Here is a 20,689-nt window from a genome sequence, read left to right as displayed (position 1 = left end):
CACCTCCCATGAGCTAATGAATGTGGGTAAGTTGTTTAACCTCCTTGTGCCTCAGTTTCTTCATCTGTAAGATGGGGATAACACAGGCCCACAATTTTGAAACGTTAAAAGCTCCAAAATATGAAAAAATGTATTTATAATTCATTTGGCAGCAAAACCTGACCTGAAACAAGCACATTGACTAAAAGTATCCTTGTATCTTGAGTTGACGCAAGGACACTTACAGTCTTTACTTATGCAACATATATATGTGTCACTACAGAAACTAGAACCATTAGTATGTTTCATAACAGGATGCTGTTGCAGATGCCGTGAGGTGTTATAAAGCCTATGGTACATATACTGTATATCTTTCTCAAATCCCCAAGTTCTGACATGCCAAGCACTGCTGGTTCCAAACAAGGGTTTGAATAAGGGACTGTGGCTCTTCAGTGTATCTATCACAGGGTTATAATGAGGATTAAATTACTTAGTATTTGTACAGTGCATAGACTATTATCTGGCACATAGTAAGCACTGTATACATATATTTGTTAAATAAAATAACAGCTGCCTTGTCTAAAGTAACTCAGGTGGAAGGCTAGGGAGGAAGGTTCTTTGAGACTTTGAGTGCAGGAATGCCTGACACCAGAAGCTGTGCTGTCTGTGCTGTCATGCTGCCTCTGCGACTCCAGGTTTGGGGCTCATGTCCTTTGGTTCACAAACCAGCCTTGTTTATGCAATAGTTTGAAGCAATCTCTGCCTTCTGAGATGATTATTAAGTGAAATCAGCCTTCTGTTTGTGTTTGTTAGCTTCGCCGCCATAACAAAATACCACAGACTGGGTGACTTAAACAACAGAAATTTATTTTCTCACAATTCTGGAGGCCAGAAACCTGAGATCAAATTGTCTGCAGGGTTGGTTTCTTTGAAGGGCTCTCTCTGTGGCTTGCAGGTGGCTGTCTTCTCCCTCTGTGTTCATATGGTCTTCCCTCTGTGTGCATCTGTGTCCTAATCTCTTCTTATAAGGACACCAGTTATACTGTATTACTGCCCACCCTAATGACCTCATTTTAACTTAATTACTTCTTCAAAGGCCCTGTTTCCAAATACAGTCACATTCTGAGGTACTAGGGGTTAGGGCGTCCATATATGCATGGCGGCGGGGCACGGGAAGGGGACACAGTCCAGCCTATAACACTATTTTTAGAAACTAGATAAATTATCACTCACAGCAGATGAATCCCATATGCTTGCTGGCTTGTTTCTGCCCCAGCATTTTTCAAAGTGTTGTCCAGGACCACCTGCAATCGAATCACTTGGGCTTTTAGTAAAAATAAGTCTGCTCCAAGCCCTTGAGTCAGAATCTGGGGCAGAGGAGCACAGGGCCCAGGGATAAAGCCTACTTGTGTTTTACATTCATACAAAGATTTGGCTTAATTAAAGGGACTTGGGAAAAGCCAGGTAGTGAGGTTTGCCGCCCCCCCAACCCCTGCTGCACCCCCACAGCCACTGTAGTCCCCCAGGTAAGGGCAGCCGAAAGAAGAGCACGAGGGAGGGAGTCAGGCAAGTGTGAGTCTGAGCAGGGAGCACTATGCATCTGAGGCCTCCTCTAGTGTGGCTCACTGGAGGGCCACGAGAGAAGCTCCTTTCCACTCAAAGCTTGCCTCCCAGTACCAATGAATGCCCCCACCCTCACCCCTTTCAGTAGATACAGGGGACTTTGCAGTGTAGATGCCAGGAGAGGCCACAGGGGAGGCCACCTACCCAGAAATGCCTGTGTTCCACAGCCTGACAAAGATTCTAGTCATTTCCCTTGGGCGGGATTCCCCTACCCCTAACCCCCAGCTCCTGGCAGAACTCAAAGATCCCCCTGCCTCTCAGAATGGTGGAAGACCTGTGCCTTGAAATAATGTTTAAGAGACAGGAAATAGTGTCATTTTTCCCAAGCCAAATGCTGAACCAGGGAGCAGAGGTTGAGGCAGGTTCACATAGTCACTGACTCTGCTCCAAAGCTTCCTGCGATGTGGGTAAGCCGGTGGGTCATTTGGCTTCCTGGAAGCTGATGTACGCGAAACAGGATTGTCATACACATGGGTACAGCCTTTGAATCACGTCCCAGACAACCAACGTGAGCCCTCTAGAGTGGGTGTCTGCTGCAGGTGTACGTGTGTGTGCACACCCATGTCCCACGCCTGTGTTAGGGTGGCCACCAGCCTCTCATGTCAAAAATTCCAGCAAAACAGCTGGTGAGTGGGACTCTAAATGATAGTGATTTTCCTAGCACCATGACAACAAGACACCATCAAAGCTAATGGCGCTAATCCATCCCTTGTATTTCTCTGCTGGTTCCGGCTTAGATTTTGTTTCTTAAAATACTTGCCTGGCTGGCAAGGCAGTGACTCACCTGCACCAGGACTGAACAGAACAGGCAGGAGGTATTTTCTTCTGAAGAGCTGTCAAGAGCCAATACATCACCTGAGGTCTTTCATTTCACACGTTGTTCCTGTCAAGGAGGAGACATTCTTACTCTCTTGTCAAAGTTGGAGTTGCCAAAGAAAGCAAAGTGGTTAGAATGTGTCAAACTTTGGCATTTGTATTAAACAGAGTTTGAGGAAACCAGGCAGGTTTGACTGAGAATCTCTTCCTCGTCTTCCATCCAGTGCAAGATAGGCCACATTTTTACAGAGAACTGTCAAAAAAGAAAGTTCACATTAGAGTCACTCAGCTCCACGTGGGTCATCTGGTGGCATCTCTCTCAGTGTCAAATCCTAATTGTTAGGACTCCATGAATCCTGAGTACTTCAATGATTTAAGAACTCTTCCGAAGCTGGTAATTTGGAAATTGCATTGTTAGTAAATATGAATTAATAAAAAAGCAAAGTCAAGAATTTTACTGGCAATGAAACTATGTTTACTGGTCATCTCTTAATTCCATTTGAATTCCACAGGCCATAAACTGTGGTATATTGCAAAATACCCTGAAGTCAGACGTGGATTCACATCCTAGATTTGCTGCTTATTAATTGTGTGACTTTAGCCGTTACTTAGCCTCTCTGAGTGTCCATTTCCTCAGCTGTCAAAGTGGGAATGATACCATTTCCCAAATTGTATTGCAGTGAATATAACAAGAGATCATGAGTGTGAGAGATGCTAGTACAGAGGCTGGCCCATAAATGCTCATGTCTTTTCCTGTCTCTTGTTTTTTTCTGTAACTTAAATGAGCATCATTTCTAGCTAACTAATGTTTTAATGTTGACACATTTCAGTAGATGGTTTTCTATACTTTTAGAATGTCATAAATGATTCTCCAAGAAGTAGAAATGACTGGGATACAAACCCTGAGACCAGCAGTTGCCAAAGTCACAAGAGGTGATTTGTATGGTCCAGACAGTGATGCAGGAGCAAAGCCTCCGTTTTGACTTTCAGAGATTTGGGAGCAGTGAGGTGCAGTGCCCTTTGGAAAGGTCAGTAGAAATGCTCTGTGAAATGTGAAAAGCTGGGTGCCAGCTCAAGGGGTGCCAGGTGAGGTCCCACTGGAAACCTGCCTCCTCCATCCCTGCCTCCCTGTCCTCAGCAGCACCCTTTCATTTTCTAGTTAGATCGGCTCAGGTCCCAGCTGACTCCTTCTGGATGTCCAGCCACAGACATTTGTCTTTGTCTCCAGCACTTTGAGTCAGAACCACAGGTTTTCGTATTTGCTGTGGTTTTTTTTTTTTTTTCTGTCATTATTGTGTTTGTTTTGGTCTTAGTTTTCTACCAGACTTTAATGGAAAGAGACCAGGTTTGAGTCCAGCCGCACCCCTTATTAGCTGGGTTATTAAGGACAAGTCACTTCACCTCTTTGAAATGCAATCTTCTGATTTATATATGGGGATCCTACATTATTAAGTTGTTGCAAGAGCTAACGTGACTAAAATTCACATTGAAGTATTTTGTAAACTGTAAAGTGCTGAGAAGAAAAGATAATTTCAAACCCCTCTTAGCATGTATACTTTACTGGAACATATACATGCTCAAAGATATGTGTTAAGTTACTTTTTGATTAAAGATATTAGCTACAAGAATGTTGTCCAATCCCCAAACACACCAGGAGATGTTCTGAGCATTCTGCAATGGTTCCAGTGGGTTCCCTGGGTGGTTTGTGAGGGAATTTGCCATTTACTGTGTATTTGCCATGTCCAGGCTCATGCTTGGGAACATCCTGTTTGATTCCCATGAGGTAGGTATTAGCCAAGTTTCCCCCACCAGGTGTGATGGTTAATTTTGTGTCGACCACACTGGGTTAAGGGGCATCCAGATAGATGATAAAACAATATTTCTGGGTTGTCTGTGAGGGTGTTTCTGGAAGAGATTAGCATTTGAATCAGTGGACTAAGTATAGATCACCCCCACCAATGCAGGTGGGCAGCATCCAACTGGCCCTCAGCCTCCACAAAAATGTGGAGGAAAGGTGAATTTGCTCTCCCTTCTGGAGCCAGGACTTTATCTTCTTTCGCCTCCAACACCAGAATTCAAGGTTCTTGGGCCTTCCAACTCTGGGACTTACATAAGCTGCGTTCTCTACATAAGCTGTCACCTGCGTTCTCAGACCTTGGGCCTCTGACTGGGAGTTACAGCATCGGCTCCCCTGGTTCTGAGGCTTTCAGTATCAGACTGAATTATACCCCCAGCTGTCCTGGTTCTCCAGCTTGCAGACTGCATAACATGGAATTTCTCGAGCCAATTGCATGAGCCAATTCCCGTAATAGATCCCCTTCTACATATCTGTATATGTCCTATTGGTTCTGTTTCTCTAGAGAACCCTGTGTGATACACTACGCATGCACAAATAAAGTCACATCAAGACTAATAATCTAAATGTTAGTTTGTTACTACCATTTCTCACTTTGAACCTAGCTCCCTGCAAAGCACCTTCTACCCTGCACTTTTGGGGAGTTCCTGGGGTAGGAGGTCTTACATGTGCTCATCAGCAAATCAATGCCCAGGCACTGTCCCTTACTCTGCTCTGCCATCTCACTCTGGTAAAGCTGCTCTGTGGATTGTCAGGTGGAAAAGTTGCCTTTTTCTCTCTTTATGTTCATTTATAGGAGTTTCATCTCAGTGACCCTGTACTCCAGTGTCTTATGAAGCACTAACAAATAGTCCCTTTAGCTTTTAGTGACAACTCTGCCCAGGAATGAGACATGGGTCTGATATGGGGTAGGGTGAAGGATGGGGTTCCGCCCCTGTTACCACAGTGTACTCAAAACTACTCCTTTCTCCAGTATGATGCTTCGCCTTTTGGTGAGCCCACTGTGCGCAGCTCCCTGCATTTCCTCAAGAAGGGAGTTTTCCCAGATCCCTGTAGGGTTTCCCTACTAGTCCACTAGATGTGACGGAATCCTAGCACAGACTCCAGATTGCACATTCCCACTATACAGATGAGGAAACGAAGGCTCAGAGGGTAAAGAAACTTACCCAAGGTCACACACTGAACAGGTGACAGTCAAGAGCCAAACTCAAAGTCCAAATCCCACATTCTTTCTGACCAAAATCCTGTGATCAAAGTGGCAACATGACACATTGTTCTGACCCTGGTATTCATACAGGAGGGCAAACTGTGCTGGTCACTCTTTACTAGACATGCTTTTCTCCTCCCCAGGGGTTTGTTTAAGTCTGTTTCTGCTTGGTTTCCACTGAGAATTATACTCTGGGCACGAAAAACGGGGATTCCTTGCCATTTCACCTTCCTTCCCATTCCTAGCTGCCCTCCCAGTGAACTTGCAGTTTATTTCATTGTTATTTGGCTTATGGTTAAAAGAACTGTGGTGGGGCCAGGCACGGGTGGCTCATACCTATAATCCCAGAACTTTGGGAGGCCAGGGAGGGCAGATCACAAGGTCAGGAGTTCGAGACTAGCCTGGCCAATATGGTGAAACCCCATCTTTACTAAAAATACAAAAATTAGCCAGGTGTGGTGGCGCACGCCTGTAGTCCCAACTACTCGGGAGGCTGAGCCAGAAGAATCGCTTGAACCAGGGAGCTGGAAGTTGCAGTGAGTGGAGATCATGCCACTGCATTCCAGCCTGGGCGACAGAGCGAGACTCCATCCCACCCCCCCCCCCCCCGCCAAAGAAAAAGGAAAAGAAAAGAACTGTGGTGCTTACACAGATGACAGAACAAGCAAGTCCTGGCTACTGCAAAGATACACCTGAGCCAGTGTTAGTAGATCTGAGAAAAACACATATTCCTTGACTTGATTCCAAAGCCCCTATAACCTGGTCACCCTATACCTACCCTCTGTTCCAGCCTAAAGGTCTACACATGACCCTAAGTTCTCTTTCCTCTCCTCCCAGCTGTAGCCTGATGCCCATGAAAGATGGGGCCTGTACCCCATGTGCTCACTCCTCCTAGCCCATTCCAGCGATGTGGCATCTATGCTCCATTCTGATTCTCTCGGTCAGGGCCTTGACCTTCTCTCTTGGCCTTGCCAAATCTTTCCTTTAGGGAGCTGGATGCTCTTCTTCCCCAGAAGACATTGCCTGGGGACCTGACTACATCTAAACAAACCTTCCCATCATTTCCAGAACAAAGGACTGTTACCTTCCCAGGCATGCCCTCTCGACTGCTTCAGACTCTGGCTGTACCAGCTCCACTCACCACATAATAAAACTCTTGGGGTATGAAGGAGGATGCACACCACCCTGTCTTGGCTCCAACTGGCCACTTCCTGGAAACTCTGGGATTAGGTGGCTGGCCACTTTCTTTGCAGGGCTCCTAATGTGTCACCAGCCACAGTTGTTGGTGCTTAGGTAACTGAGGGAGCTGTCTTCAGTTCAGACTTCTTAAAGACCCCATTTCATATTACATAACCCTCAACCTACAATCCCTGCTTTCCCATTTCCTGTTTCCTTTCTCTCCATAGCATTAATCAGCATTTTGATACACAATATATAGCAAAACGTATAGCTTACTTCAGGAGTAAGCTCATTGAGGTTTTAGTCTGCTTTGCTTGAGCAGTGTCTGGTAGGTGCTTAGTGACTGCCTGCTGAATGCATGACTGGAATGACCATGACCTTGAACATCAGCACCAGAGTACACATACCGAGGTGTTGGGAGGACCAGGAATTCTTGTTCTCTTCTGTCACAGGGCTCAGCTGTCAAAGATTTCCAAACCTCCTCCATCTTAGCCACAGCAATAAATGGTCTACAAGTTCATTCTCGGCACTGCACTGGGCACCATGGGAAATGCAAACCCTTCAGGCAGCTTAGTATCCCAGCTCGTCTCTGAGCCATCACCCCCTGGAAAACGAACTGTTCCTCTTGCAAGCCCTCATTATGCCCTTATACCCCCAGCATAGAGCTCTGTGTTCTCCATCTGTCTCCATTCTTCCCAGACATGAGCCTGTCTTACTCATCTTCACATCCCCAGTGCCCAGCACAGTGCGGAGAAGCTATGAAGGGTGTGATAAATATTTGATGCATAAATGAATACCTGGGATCCCACATGCAGAGAAAGCCAGCCCCTTCTGAATTAATTATGTGACTCAGACACTAGAGGATGATGAGTTTATTTCCTTTATTATGATTAATACTTTTTTTCCCAAAGAGTTTTTCAATTCTGAGATTTAAGTTTTATATATTGTAAATATCAAGATATCCTTTATGAAACAATATTCTTTCCAAAAGACAGCATAAATTTTGGAGTAAAACTGATGACTATGTTTCCTTTTTCTAGACTTTAAATATCTCCTTTTACTTAGGGCTGATTTTAAAATCATGTGGATTTAAAAATTTATGTGGAAGTGTTTTGTGACATTGAAAATAAGAGTCTGTGAAGAAAAGCTGATGCTGCCTTTACTATCTCTTTGTATCTGGAATAATTAACTTTTGTTTATTATAAAAACCTTTTTTAAAAATAGGCAATAAATTAATTGTGCAGTTCATCTTGGATTTAGGAGAAGTTGATTCTATGGTTTTTTTTTTTCTTTCTTTTTGTAGAGACAGAGTCTTTCTCTGTCACTGGACTGCAGTGGTGCAATCATAGCTCACTGCAGCCCCTAACTCCTGGGCTTAAGCAATCCTCCTGCCTCAGCCTCTCAAGTAGCTGGGATTACAGGTGTGAGCTACCATGCCCAACAAGAAGGTGATTCTTAAAAAAGAGAAAATAATACACAGAGAAAAAGTAAAACAGTTATTGTCTTCACATCAATAAAAAGGGAGACTGAGCATTTCCTAAGTGGAACAATTTATAGCTTATACCAAGCTTTAAACTATACTAGATATTTAGTTGATTATATTTCCCAACTCTAATTATTAAAATTAATTTAATCAGTGTGGGAAGAAAATTTAAGAGGGAAAATAAATCTGCTTTATGATTTTCAAAGTTAGTTTTCTACACTGATCGATGTATGAATAAGTGCTCAGGTGCCAATTCATTTCCTGCCATGGAGATACTGTGCTTTCTGAGTTTTAGAGAGTTAAACTCCAGAAGGCAATAGTGGTTCTATCTGTTGTGCCTGCCTACCCAACATTCATTACCCCATTTTTCTGCTCACAGCCTTTTGATTTTCTTTAGGGGAGCCACCTCTCGCTCCACTTTCAGTTCATGACGCTAGGAATAGTTATGTGACCTGGGCTTGGCCAATCAGGGCTTGGTTCAGAGATGGGTACATTACCAAAGCTAAGCCAATGTGAGCCTGACTGGGATTTTGCAGGCACTATTAAGAAAGAGATTCTTTGCCCTTTGGTATGCTGATGCTTGGAGCTTCTACCTGAGAGTGAAACTAACACAAAGAAAGCAGACAGATGGTAAATTCAACTCATACTGCAACTTGGATGTGCCAATAAAATATAATTTCTCTAGTTTGTCCATAACCAGTCTGGTCCTTCACTAGTTAGGGTTTAAATCTTGATTCAATCCAATAATTCAATATCGCCTTTGAGAACATGCTCGCTTTCTCAGATGGCTTCCTCTTTCTCCTTCTCCTATAAAGATGCCATCTGGATGCATGGCCAATATTCAACAGGTACATGGCATTATGGCTGCCCTCATTGATAAAATACTAAAGTATGCATGGAGCAGTTGGTAAACAGGTTCTGCCCTGAGGTCCCTGTTCCTCATAATCCATCAACTAAAGGGTTAACTCTGGACATAGTAAGACATCTCCATTTATACTCCTCAGCGCCTGAACCTGTAAGGATTTTTAAATGTTTTGATCATCATCCATGTAGGGTGTGCTGGGGTGGAGGTAGTATGGTGGTGTGTGTCTTTTCTGTGTCCTCATGGTGTTGAGAGGAAGGGAACTTTTGTCCTTGAACTGGTCCTTGAGCATAGCTGCCTTGTATGTGATTATTTTGAGACAACATCCACTTTTTGTCCATCCTGGGTGCACTGCAAGCCTCTGATGTGGGGGTCTGTGGATGGGGAGCTTGTGTCCATCTGAGGTGATCTGAAGCAGTGCTCCCGAAGGTGTTTCCTGACTGGCTTAGCTCCTTCTCTGCTTTTCCTGCTGCTACAGACTCTGACTTCTGTCCATGACTTCCTATCAACCCTGGTCCCAGGGGTCTCCTCGGCAGCCCAAACCAGAGTCACCTCACTACAATGATCACCTCTGGCAAGCTGGCTACAGGCTTTCTGCTATGTCTGGGTAGAATCTAGCCTTCATAGGGACCTGACACAGCTTGAAAAGTCCATAGCAGGGCCTGCTGCTACCCGACCAACACTGGGCTCTTCCTCTCATAATTCTGGAGGGGGCGTGGGGGAACGATCTCCCTCTGCCTTTGTGGTTAAGCTTTACTTTTCCAATACAATCTCTCCACTCAGGCCTCTTGTTTATTCTGCTACTTCTGTCTTCTGATAATCCCCACTTTCTCCTGGTCTAGACCTTTCGAATATAAAACCCTAAGGTTTAGTCTACCAAGCTCAGTTCTTGACCCTCTGAAGAGGAAGGTAATGGAATGTACAGGATATTTTCTCAAGGTAAGGGCTTGAATTACATGGCTATTGCCTTGCTACAAAATTTATTTTTGAATGCCAGAAGCTGAGTGTTATGTTTTCTTTCTCTTTGCATACTTTCTGGAAAGAAGTTTCATCTCTTCCTAGGCAGATAAATGCCTAGAGTAGACTAAGTTCATATGCTTTGAAAGGCAAAAGAGAAAACTACATTGATAATTTCAAAACATTATGCCTATCATACATGACGACACCTTTAAAGCACCTGAAATCTAACTGGGCCTAAAGCCAGTCTACCCAGTTTTTAGCAAACCCACGGATCCCGTGGTTAGAGCTGGGTTTCAGTCACTTGCTACCCATAGTCCTGACTGACATGGTAATAACAGTATCCATTTCACATTATTTGAATAGCACAGGGCACAGCTCCACATGCAAATGGGTCTGATTAAATGCATTTGATGGTAAGATTACTGCCAGGGTTAGATCCTGACACAGATAAACCTTGCTTAAAGAGCTCCCCAAGTCCATTTCTAAACCTCCCATGTACATTTCTTCCTTTCCAGTGGTAGAAAAAAAATAACCAAGGAAGAGGATCCCTTCCTTTGGGTTATCTGGGGCCAGAATCCCCTCTTCTGTCACTCACCCTGTGGTGGTGCTGGGGGTTGTACTGAGACTCCAAGTTATTTCTCCTTGCTGACCCCTCCTGCTTCCCCTTTCCTATAAGCTCTTTCCAGTTTCCCATAGTTGCAAAAACAAAACACAACAAATAAAACAAAACGACAATGAATAAAGGAAACTCTCCCTGCCTCCCCTTCTAGCTGTAACTTCCCCCTCCCTGCCTAACCAACTCTCTTGAAGCAGTGGTTTATACCCACTACCCCTGCCTCTTCTCTTCTTTGACTCCATTTTGCTTCTAACCTAGTGTGATTTGGTTTCTGCCCTCACATCCCCACTAAAACCAATGTCTCACAAGTAATCAATGACTTCCTCATTGTCAAATACAACAGACACATTCCGGTGCTCATTTGCTTGACATCTCTGTGGCATTTCCCACTCCTGACTACGTCTTCAACCTGGAGAGTCTTGATGTGAACTGCTTGATGCCACTTTTTTCTGGTTTTCTTTCCATTTCTCCATCTGTTCCTCAGGATCTCTTATTTGATCCTTAGGATCTGGTATCTGTCAGGTTTGGGTTTCATGCTTTCATAGTCTTTTCATTCTGCCTGCTCTTCTGGGCCATCCCAGCCCTGCCTTGGCTTCAGTGACCATCTTTAAGTTGACTGTTCCCCAGTGGGCACCTCCAGGCCTCTCTCCTGTGCTCAGAACTCATGTTCCTAACTCTTCCTGGAGGTCTCCACCTGGATGTCCTACAGCCACATCAAACCCATGTTCAAAACATGCCATCTTCCTCTCAGGTCAATTTCTGTTCCTCTACTTGCAATCACAGTAAATGGTATCAACATCCATGAAGCTGCACAAAGAACCCGAGAATCCTCCCGGATTTCTATTTCCTTTCCCCTTTCCCTGCCTACTGAGGCAGAACCTTGTACCTGGCAGTATATCAGATATCCACCCAGAGTAGTGTGTATGAGTGGATGAATGAACTATGGTGCTACAGAACACCATGGCTCCAACTTGAGTCTGAAACTTGATGTCATTTTGCCTTTCACAGTTTTTCACTGCTTCTTCTTTAATATGAGGGAGTCCACCTAGATGATCTTCAGCTCTGAGATCTATGATCCACACTACTCCAATGTGACACCTTAGTCACTCATCCACTTAACTCCATTCCTTTTTCTTGTGCCTATCACACCTAGGTAAAGGGGAGGGGAACCCCTATGATAAAATGGGACTTAAAACTTAAATTATGCCAGATTACGGAACATATTTTCCCTGGTAAGAGGTCTCAATGTCTCTCTGCAGCCACCTACCTTGAGTCACCGTGAGAACTGGAAAGGGAAACAGAAAGGGTGCATAGGAAGGGCGGGTGAAGCTGAAGGAGAGATTAACAGAAGCCATTTCCTCCTTTCCCTGTCATGCCAGATCCTCTGTCTGTGTGAGTCTCCCCAAGCGCTGCACACGGGAAAGCACCTTCCCTCTTGTTCCTCATGACTTCTGTCTGGAAACGAGTACCGTGACTGTCTCCTGACCGCCTACGTGCCTAGCACTTTCTACTTCTCAAAACATTGCACGAATATTTATTTGAGAGCCTTCCATGCGCAGGCACTGTGCTAAACAATGTGCACCTTATCTCATTTAAATCCCACGACCCTAGCCTATTTTTATCTCCGTTTTGCAGACCAGAAAACTAGGGCATGGAGCGGTTAACTGCTTCACTAAGGCCATCCAACTAGTAGTGTGGTCCTGGAAATCATCATATCAAACCCAGGTCTGTCTGATTCTATGCCCAAATCCAGAGCAGCCGTGGCTACACTGCTTCTGACGTATTCGTGGTTATCTTTCGCTGCCACTCAAGACACTGAGTACACAGTATCTAGGTTTTTGATAAGTGCTCATTGAAAAAGTGCTTAAACCATGTCAATACGAGCTGGATCTGGTCCCAGCTGCCAGAATCCAGAAATGCAGCTTTGGGCCTTTCCCATCACCTCTTTGGGCCTCAATTTCCTCATCTGTAAACGGGAGGCATTATGCAAATGCCCTCGAAGGAGGCTGTGCCTTTAACATTCTGTGGCTCTGTTCTCATGGCGCAGTGTCCCCAACGTGCTGCCAAGAAACTGCACTGACGGCAGGACCCAGCAGCTCAGCTCTCCTACGCGGCCCCAGCGGCACGGCTGACGCATGCGCCCTCGCCCTCCATCCTCCGCCCTCGCGCCCCTTGCCTGGCGCGGAGGCAGCTCTTTTCTGCGCACGCGCAGGCCCTCGCCGCCGCCTGACCGCTGGATTGCCTCGCTCCAGGAGGGCGCGGCTGCCTACCCCTGCGCTGGGGAAATCAGTGCTCTCGACAGGGATAGGGGTCTGCCTGCCAGGAGCCATTCGGGGCCCACGGGGGAGCCGCCTGGCCCTCGTTAGGCAAGGTCCCTGGGAAAGCTGCCCCCCACAGGAGAGCGTGTTCCCGCCCGCGCGCTGGACGTGCCGGGGAGCACAGAGAGGCTCTTCCCGCTCGCAGCACAGATGGAAACGCTCTCGCTCTGCGGCCTGGGCTGGGAGGCAGGGGAGGGCCCCAGAGCCCTGCCAGCCCGCAAAGCTGGGAGGATTTTCCTCTTAAAAACGATACCGCTGATTAAACTGAAAACTTCTAAGGTCACGGAGGACGTTTATCCGGGCTGGGGCGGGGAATGGGAGGGCTGGAGGCGTCACCTGATGTTATAAGCTACTAAAAGGCAGCGGACTCTGGCCGGCAGGCAGGCGCTTCATTGCAGCTTAGGGATGAATACATAAACCTGGGCGGCTATTTTTACACTGGCTGAAACAGAGAGCGTGTGTGTGGCAGGGGAGAGGACGCAAGCAGCCCTCCCCCATTCATCCCCTGATCTTCCCCTTCCATCTGGAGAGTTACTCCTCAGAACCGAAGCATTTTTATTTTTATTTTTTGAAATCAGGGAAGGGAAAAGGATGCAGATCAAAACGTTTCCTAAATGGTAAAAATAAATGAGATAGCAGCATTCTGAATTCTCACGCCTTGGTACTCTCAGTCCTTCCTCCCCTTGTGTGCCGTCTTTTGAAGTCCAAGGTTGTCGGTCTGAGTTTGTCTTTTCCTGCTCAGGAAACATGGAATGGCTTCTGCAAGGTTTGGGCCTGCAGAGAGCTGGAGGAGACAGAGAAAAGAGGAGACTTTTTGCCAAAAATGCATTCTCGAGCCCGGCGTGTGCCTGTGCACTGTTGAGTGTGACTTTGTTCTGTTAGGACTTAAAAGAAAGCTCTGCTTCTTTAAATAGGAATTTTCAGACCATGATAAGCACTGAGAAAGCAGAAGGTTGTCCAGGAAGGGCGGTTGCTTTGAATTTTCACCTGATTCAGACCCACTGGAGCCATTGCCTGTGCTTTCTTGTCAGAATAAATTTGGAGCGGAACTCACCATACCCAAGAGGGAGGCATGCTCGGGGTAGGGCTGTGAGCTGTATGGGGAATTCTTTGCTGACATCAAATCGTTTCAGATCACTCAATTTACTTCGATTTCGTTCAACGTCATTTCATTTTCTTTCCAAGTCCTCTAAGAAGTCTGGAAAAGGAGACACTGAAAATAATTGCAAAACTTAAGGCATGAAATGAAATATCTCCTAAAATTAAAGTAAAGTTGTAGAGATTCACCATCTTAAGGATTTGTATAGATGACCTTTTAGCAATTTTTCATTTGAGAATTATGGAACTACAAACACACACACACACACCAAAACCCCGCAAAAAGGAAACTTCATCAGGAAGGGAAGGTTACCTGCAAAGCTCTTCATTCAATGTGTCATTTCTAAGATTCACTAGATTGGAATGAGGATATAGAGTGGGAATGTGTGGGGTGGGCAAGAAGCAGGGCATAGGGGGAGTTTTAAATGTGTTTCATCCATGACTAATGTCTCCAACAATGGGGAATAAAACAAATTTTGCCTTTTGTAAAGGGAAATTGAAATTCAAAGTTGTGGAGAAACATTCCTACCCTGGGAGTCTTGACAGCCTCCTAGGGTCCAGCACAGCTGGGCTCTTAGAAATTCACCTACTTCTTCCAAAGGCAGGTCAAAAGAAGGTGTTGCTTTATTGAGATAGTACAAATCAAGGACTCCTTCATAGCAGAAAACCCCCAAACACCTCTACTATTTGTGTGCCAGTAACTTCCAGCCAAGTTTGAGGAAAGCCCCAGATTATCATTATTATTGTTTGTTTTCATATATGTTTGTTTATTCTGTTTTGCTTTCTAAAACGTAGCAGAACTTGTACGTCCAAATGTATGCACACCCTGAGAAAACTTTCAAACCACTGTTTAAAAAGTGGGAGCAGGACCATTACCTTACATCCCAGAGGACAATTCTAGGCTAGCCCCCTTTTCTATCCCTAACAAGTTTAAAGACAGTATATCTCACCTGTGGGCAGGCCACTCCCTGTCCCCAGTTTCCTTCACTGGCCTGTCACTCTGTATCCATAGCAACTTAACTCAGGTCTGAAAATCAGGAAACCTGGATCGTGAAGAGGTTAGGTCTCCTGAGAGATTAAAATCAACAATCTGTCTTTTTAGATATTCTGTCAAGAGATCACATTTATTTTTAAGAAGCAACATCTAAGCTATCCGAGTTCAAAAATCACTTTCTTTTTTGTAATATAGCACAGGAGAAAGAGTTCCGGAAGTGGCAACTTAATTTGTATCTAATTTCAGCAAAATAATTGCACACAGCTTCCAGCTTGAATGAGCAGTGAGGTATAGCTCCAAGTAGTTACTTATTTTAGTAGCACTCCCTCAGGATGAATGCTAGCTATTTTCAGTTGCATGTGGGAAAACCAAAGGCGCTGCCAAGCTGTGGCAAGTTGGCATCATGTGTGAGCTGTCAACCAGGATACTTACTTTCACTCAGATTCATTTCTAACTTGCAGTTGGCATGTGACCTTTTTCTTTATTCAATTTGGGGTCCTGAGCACTTCCTTTCTCTGCCGCCCTACCTTCCCACCGATCTCTACCCCCACAGGCAGCTTTTGGCTGAATCCATTTAATAATAACAGTGTGAGTGCCAAGTGGGTTGTATAAAATCCTTAGGGAGAGCTGTGAAATGAAGCACATTGTTCTTCAGGGCTCCTAGGGACCAGAATGTACCCATCAACAAAAACTAATATGCAATAAAATTATATGTCTTTCTCTAATTTATGCAGAGTGGGATAATGCTGCAATGAGGCCATAAATAGCTCTTGGTATATGCCGTAGGCAGCCTCTAAAACAGCCCCCAGTAATCATCACTTCCTGGTATTCTGTCTCATGTAACCTCTTCTTCAGCGTGGGCTGGATGGACCTGGTGCTTGGCTTTAAACAAATTGAATACAGCAAAAGTGATGGGATGTCACTTCCAAGATTGGGTTACAAAAAGTCTCTCTCTAAGCCAACTGCCATGTTGGGACCTGCCCCGTGGAGAGGCCTATGTGGCAAGGAACTGATGTCTCCAGCCAGCAGCCACAGGAGTGAACCTGGAAGTTCACCCTCCTTTGGTAGAACTTTGAGTTGCCTTTGGTCCTGGCTGACACCTTGATTACAGCCTGTGAGACCCTGAGCCAGAGGACTGCTAAGTTACAATTGTGTTCCTGACCCATGAAAACTATATGATAACACATGTTGACTGTTTTAAGCGTCTCAGTTTTGGGGTCATTTGCTATGCAGCAATAGAAAACTAACACAGTATATTCCCTAAAGCAGACAGACCCTCCTGCTCCAGTAACCCCACCAGAATTCTGTCTCCAGACTTACCTCCTGCTACAGCCTCTCTATCACCCCTGGGGACACTTTTGGGGCACATCTTACTCTCAGGTGTCTTTTTAGGAGCTATTTCTTTTGCTGAAACAACCAGCCACCTCTTCTTCACAAGATAAATTCCTGCTCATCCCTTGACACCTGGATCAGATGTGACCTCTGGAGAACCTTCCTAACTCAGCCAGGCAGAGCTCCTATATCCGGCCTTGGGGTCTCCACAGTGCTTTGCTTCTGCCTGTGCTGCAGCATATCCCATGGCACTGTCCTTATTGGTAGGCCTGCTAGGCTGCAGCTCCAGGAGCACAGGAAGTGTTTCTTCATCTTCCAATCCCTGGTGCCTAGCACAGCACCATGGTAAAACATCATTCTTGGAACGGATTACTGACTGTCTTGCAGGAGCAGGGATCCCAGGCAGAAGAGAACATCTGGTAACTAGTTCCACTTTCACCTGATGCAGGGATCTTATTACAGCATCCTCAAAATGTTTGGAAGAAGACCACTTTGGGTAATTGGACCACACACACACACACACACACACACACACACATATATGCACATATATATATATTCCAATATTATATTATATATTATATTAAGCATCCAGTCAGCAGATTGAATGCTCTAGCAGCCAGCAGTGGTTTGAAGCTCTCTTGATCTGATTCCAGCCCCTTGATCCATCACTTAAGGTCAGGGGGGCTTGAAAGTTGACAGTCCTATAATTTGAGTTATCATCATTTCAATCCATGACCTTGAAGTTGATATGTCCCAGGTATCATGGACATGCTTTACTTCATTTTTAGAGCAAGCTAGAAAGAAACCATGAAGGTATCCAAAGGGACAAGTTAAAGAGACATCCTTAGGGACAAAGCTGAAAGAAAGGAAGGTTGTGCTTTTCTCTCAGATGGTGATCTAGCCCATGAAGGGAAGGGCTCATAGCAGGGCAAGGCTGTTGGAAGATCTTTCAGGAGTGGAATATGTTGTAAGCCTATCTACCCCATCATCATTTTCCCCTCCATTGTTCCTCTCCTGGACCCCAATTCACCTGCAGCAAATAGCTTCCTAACTGGTCTAATGACATTTAGTTATGACGTTTTCCAAGTTGTTCTCCACAGGGAGATCAAACTCTTTCTGAAATGCACATTGGATCACATCACCTGGCCACTTCAACACTTCAGTGGCTCCCCGTGCATGGCCTTCCCCAGCCTGATTGAGAATCTCACCTCCTTGCTGTCTGCACTCAGGTCACACTTGCCATCTTTCATGGCCTTGAATACACATGTGCAGCCCCACTCTAGGGGATGCCCAGGACCCACTGGGCTTAGTTAATCTTATTGTTCCTTCAGATTTTATTTCACTCATTTCCTCAGAGATTTCCCTGACGTCCCTTATTAACCAAATCCCCTCATTGTATACCCAGGACCCCACACATTGCAATGATGTTAATTTGTGTGTGTGTTTGATCAAGGTCCTCTCCTTTTGAAGGCAGGGACCATGCCTGCCTTTGCTGACCCTATATTCTTGGTACCTAGCATAACCTTGTAAAGAGCAGGGATTCAATCAGTATTTGTTGAATAAGTGAATGAATGAATGAATGAATTATGGGTGCTCTTTGAGGGTACCTGGAGAAAAAACAGAAATGTGGGAAGAATGAGAATTTAATGGAACCCAAAACTGGGGCATAGAAAAGTAATTTGAAGTACACCACCATCCTAAAATGACTTTTGGACTTTCTTTAGACTGAGTGTCAACAACATTTACAGTTAGATGTAACTCCATTCCCCCAAGCTACAGCAGCCTCAGGGAAAACCTAAGATTTCAAGCTGATTTCCAGAGCCTTTGGCTGTGCCTCCTACCCCTGCCACCCCATCCAGCCACACTAGCCCTCCTTCCCTTAGATGCTGATGCTGGCTCTCCTCTGGGGAGGGGAGGAATGGTCGAGTTGGGGGTGGATGACACCTCAGGCCCCCTTACTGAGAGTCTCCATGTGTTACTGCCACCCCTAGCACAGCCCCCACAGCCTTTATCCCAGCATGATCTATTTGCTGCCCATGGCTCCACTCTGCTGCATAGGGCACCTGACGGCCACCATTGCTGTGACTGCCCTTGCTGGGGCCTCTACTCTTGGCGGTGGGGGATTTTTTTCTACAAGCGTGGAAAGCTTTTCAGCAAGCCACTGGTGGAGCAATTGATTCCCCTCTTCTTTCCCTTAGATGATTCCCACCCTTCCTTCATTGTCATCTCCCTTAGCAGTTTTGTAGCAGGCAAATAATTTTCCCTTATTTGTTCAAAAATCTTAAATCTAGGAGTATAGGACCTGCTAATTGTTTTTATTTCCTAATTTCTGTTTCTTTCAGGGCTCAGGGAGGACTGACAGGACTAGAGTTGACAACCATTCATCCAACAAACATTTACTACATGAGGAAGAGAGGTGATCAAGGCACTGCCCTTGTCCCCAGGAAGCTCGCCAGTGCATGGGACTGCGCAGGTGTCTTCACCTCTGCATTAGGCATTCGATTTCAGGCCATGGCTGAGCATCCATCCTCTCTATGCTAATTTTTTCCAAAAGTCAAGAGTTTGGAAGAACACTAATGTGTTTTTCTTCCAGCCTTTCCTATACAAATGACAACATCATTACCCTCAGCTTTTAAAGTGCAAGTCTGTACAGAGATCCCAGAGTCAAGGAGGGCGCCTGAGTCATTTGAAATAATTACCTTTTTTTTTTCCTGCCTGAGTCTTGCATATCTGCGAATCAGCAATGTGGAAACTGGGCTTCAAAAAAATTAAGAGAGGCTTAAAGTGAGCAAAGCAGAGAAGAGCATTGGCAAGAGCTGAGCGCTGCCACAGCAGGAACATCATGCCGATCGTCATCTAAGGGAGCTCATGGCGCTGTCTGCCTCCTCTTAGCAACATCCACACAGGCTGGTACAGTCAGATCATTGTGACTTGGACAGGGATGAAAATACTCAGCTGACACCAATAGCTCCCAGCACAGCCAGGGTATTCTAGAGGTGTGTGGTGTCAGGACAGCCTGTGTAGCCTCATTTATTTACCTGAGTCATCTGAACAAAGCGGTGACTGGCTTTGCCTGGCTCTGGCAAGAACTCGCAACAAAGCCAAAGCCCCTTCCTCCACGGCCTTTGCTCCTGCAGCACAGCACTGGCATCTTTTTAGCATCATAGACACTGTCACGTGGCAATCAATGACAGATTAACTGTCCCTTCCCTGGGCCACAAGCTCTTCAAGGCGGGAGCCTCAGCCCAGTTTCTTCCATGTCTCCAGCGCCCAGCACAGGGCCTGGCTTCTAGCTGGTTTCTGATGAATAAATGAATGGCTATAGAGATGTACTCTTCAAAACACAAGGGGCTTCTATAGTGGCAACATGTTCAGTAGCACAGTGCTGTATTGGTTCTTTACAGCTTGCAGGACCCAAAGAAGGAATGATTTTTGTTTCCCGGGAAAGGTGTACCTCGTGGGGGCACTGCTCAAGGGAAGGTGCCCACAAGTTGGGGATCAAGGGAGGCACAGGTTGATCAAGGCCCCTGGAATTGAAATGGAGGTGTTCATCCTGCGGAGGCTCCGAACATCTGAGGCAGAGCCTCGATTCTCCAAGAAATTGACTTTGCCGGAGAACAAGGCTGGGGGAGGCAGGCTGTCCTAGGGGAGGAGTCGTATTTCAGCCCCACTGAGACCCCAAAGGCGCACTCCCATGCTTTACCCCAGCTGTCCACGAGGGGGCAGGCAGAGGCAAGAGAAGAGGAAAGCGGGCGGCTGGTCAGGCCCAGCACATCCAGCCTGACATCCCACACGCTGGGCCGCCTGACTCAGACAAAGCCAGGCCGCTCCTCCTGCCTGTTGTGGCCTCTGTGATTTTATGTGGTTTGGCCTGTGACATCAGACACCACGCGACCATGGTAACCAAAGTATACAGCCTGGAGTGAATGTTAATAAACAGGAAAGAAACGATACCTGGTGTCTTGCTTTACTCACCATTTGCGGTCTTGTTATCCACGCCTAATGTCTCCTTTATTACCACGAGCAATCGAGATGTACCTGAATTCAGCAACTTTTAAAAATGAGAAGCTAAACTGGGGAAATGTGAGTTGGTTTCCTTGTTTAACTAACTTTGAAAATAGTGCCATGAGTGACCACTGCCTCTTGATATCCTGCTCAGCACTCCTCTTACGTACAAACATGTAATTTAAAGGGAAAATTATTTCCTTGACAATCCCCACATGCCGTCAAAAGTCATTTTCCCCAAAGAAACGTCAGGTGATGGAATCCCTTAATTGGGTAAAGTTTTTCCTAATATCCTCAAGGATTGAAGAAAAACAGCACACCTGTCTTCCTATAAAAATTATCATCCTATACAAATTAAT

The 20,689-nt window shown here is 45.6% G+C and overlaps 2 long non-coding RNA genes across 2 annotated transcripts; both read right to left on the bottom strand.

The window, feature by feature from the left end:
- Positions 1-825: 825 nt before the first annotated feature.
- On the bottom strand, positions 826-12,089 carry LOC100993100 (uncharacterized). Its single transcript, XR_609228.3, has 3 exons — positions 11,848-12,089; positions 2,387-2,485; positions 826-1,283 (listed from the first exon to the last, which is right to left on the bottom strand). It is a non-coding gene; the product is annotated as an uncharacterized LOC100993100 (long non-coding RNA).
- Positions 12,090-13,422: 1,333 nt separating this feature from the next.
- LOC129397464 (uncharacterized) lies at positions 13,423-20,224 on the bottom strand. Its single transcript, XR_008624918.3, has 3 exons — positions 19,025-20,224; positions 13,953-14,111; positions 13,423-13,682 (listed from the first exon to the last, which is right to left on the bottom strand). It is a non-coding gene; the product is annotated as an uncharacterized LOC129397464 (long non-coding RNA).
- Positions 20,225-20,689: the final 465 nt, after the last annotated feature.

The sequence above is a fragment of the Pan paniscus genome, chromosome 2 (assembly GCF_029289425.2).
Source record: "Pan paniscus chromosome 2, NHGRI_mPanPan1-v2.0_pri, whole genome shotgun sequence".
Taxonomy (NCBI): Eukaryota; Metazoa; Chordata; class Mammalia; order Primates; family Hominidae; genus Pan; species Pan paniscus.
The sequence above is the reverse complement of the archived record's forward strand: the minus strand, read 5'-3'. Positions and strand labels throughout refer to the sequence as shown.